Source organism: Caretta caretta, chromosome 3 (assembly GCF_965140235.1).
Source record: "Caretta caretta isolate rCarCar2 chromosome 3, rCarCar1.hap1, whole genome shotgun sequence".
Classification (NCBI taxonomy): Eukaryota; Metazoa; Chordata; order Testudines; family Cheloniidae; genus Caretta; species Caretta caretta.
The window spans coordinates 45,924,172-45,926,530 of record NC_134208.1 but is presented as its reverse complement, the minus strand read 5'-3'; positions in this window follow the sequence as shown (position 1 = coordinate 45,926,530).

Genomic DNA, 2,359 nt, shown 5'->3' with positions numbered 1-2,359 from the left:
GTGGTGTGAGTGCAATTTATTTAATGACTGCTGGGCTTTGATGACACAGATCAGAGCTCCCTACACTGTCTCTTTCTGGTAGCCTACCTTGTTCTCATAAGCCATTTAGGTAGCACGATGGAGTTCAGGAAAGTCCTAGAACACCCTAACTGCAAGGTACAGCACATTCTAATTCCAGAAAAAAATAGGCAGAACAGGTATTCCTTGGCAAAATGGGCATGAGACACATTTGGATACAGAATCAACCTTCCTGATGTGTATTCAGGTCTGGGGTCATGGTTCTGGCCAGTAGTTGTTTTTAACTACCTGTCCCTCTGCAGTTATTGCTTTATTGATGTGTCCCAAATGCTATCTTTTTTAAATGAGCCTCTTTTCAGTGTTGAGTCTGCTGCTGCAACACATATATGCATGTTTTAAGCAGCTAATGTGCTTTTATTGTTAGAAGTTCAGTAGTTCTAACCCTAAGTTTCTGGTTTCTGTTGAGAAAAGAGGTGCTTGATTGAGTGTCAGGTGCTGGGATTCTGCCCAGAGATGTAGAACTCTTCCACTGACTCACACTGATGTTCAGTAAATAATTGATGCCTTTGTACAGTTCAAAAATGAAGTAATGTGAAAAAGCTATAATACAGAAATATTAGCAAGACAAATAAATAAATAAATGTATTTGATACAAACAGTGAATATCTGCACTACCCAATCCTCTTTCAAAGTCATTTAGTAAAGAACTAGTACCTTACATTTGAAGCAGAACAAGTTCAGGGCAATAAAAATCCCATTGACAACCATTTGAGAGTTATTGTCAGATTTTAATATTTATAGAGGGTGGTCCTGCATGGCATTTCGTATTTTAGAAACTAGTTGGCTTCCAACATAAAGATAGGAGGATCAAAGGAATTCTGCAGCAGAGAGTGTGTATTAACGAGAATTCACATACCCGCCAAAAGTTTCTAATCACTAGTGACAACTAATTTCACATCCCTCTTACTGGTTTCAGATTTGTAAGGCGCTCATTGCAGCGTGACTGTTTGTTTGTCAAAAGCTTGTGTTGGAAACCTCTGCCTGAATTGATGAAGAAGACTGAAGATTGAGCAAGGAGTTGTGCCCTTGTTAGCTCTCTGACAGAGCAATGCAATGCTCCTGAATCATGAAGGGGGCTCTCTGGATCATTAAAGGAACCCACCTCTGTTACCATTTGTAACTACAGCAAAAGTAAAGTGGTGGGGGTGAGGGTCATTAGTCCACTCCCCTGAGTGATATGATTCCCCTTAGCTGCCCATGACCTTAATTTGGAAATGGGTTCTAGGTACTGTTATCAGAGAGCATTCCTCTGAAGAATAATACACAAGCTCCCCCCTCCCCAACTCTGCCCGGGGAGCAACAGGCTACTGTAGCAACAGCCACTGGGCCATCTTGTTCTAGCATTTGTTGAAGAGCTGCTCCCAAGTGTCCAGCTCCTATACCCTACTGCAGCTCCTAGCTTTCCTTCTGCTGCACCAGCACCCAGGCCCACATCCCATACAGAGCATCCATCAACACAGATGAATGCACTATGAAAACCTAGATAGGCTTGGTAGGCAGACTGAGGGACACTGGTGGCAACACAGAGCTTAACAGGGAATAAGAGAGGGGGACAGAGGCAGGGAGGTGAAAAAATGTCAAAATCCGCTCTAGATAAAACAGCATAGATTGTGGAAAAGTTGAGGTGTCTGGTACAGGAAGAAGGAAGCAGCATGATTAGTAATGGGGGGTAAACTGTGGGGTTTTCACCCTGTGCATGGGCTGTCTGATGAGTTTAGGATTCTGGTTTTAATGTCCAGAACCGAACCCAGACTCTGTATACCTTGCCATATATATATACACATACACACAGTTTATATATCCATGTTACCATGTTGGTCTCTCACACTGAAGGGTGGCTTTTAGCCCCAGATTGACTGTGTGTGCGCACGGTAGAGACTGTCATAAAATTGATTCCTTGATTATCACAAGACACCGGGCGCTGGTAGCCTTGCTTGGGTAGACAGGACCAAAGAACATTCTCATAATACAGAACTGTGTTGGGAAATAACCTGACAATTACAGAACATAAGCCAGGCCACCAGTGTGTTTGATCTGGCTGTTCCTCAGAATCCAAGAGCACATGTTCTCTCTGCATTTGTCTGACTAACATTTTGGAGCAAAGCCTCAATATCCCTCAGTTTCTCAAACCAAGCAAGGCCTGGAGTCAGAAGCCAGCAGCATGAAAAACATCTTATTCATTTTTGTTTGTTTGTTTATTGTTAACAAACAAATCTCTTGGAACAAAACACAGCCAGCCTCCCTCCCCCTTGCACTGCTGGGCGAGAGAGACTTGGAAACG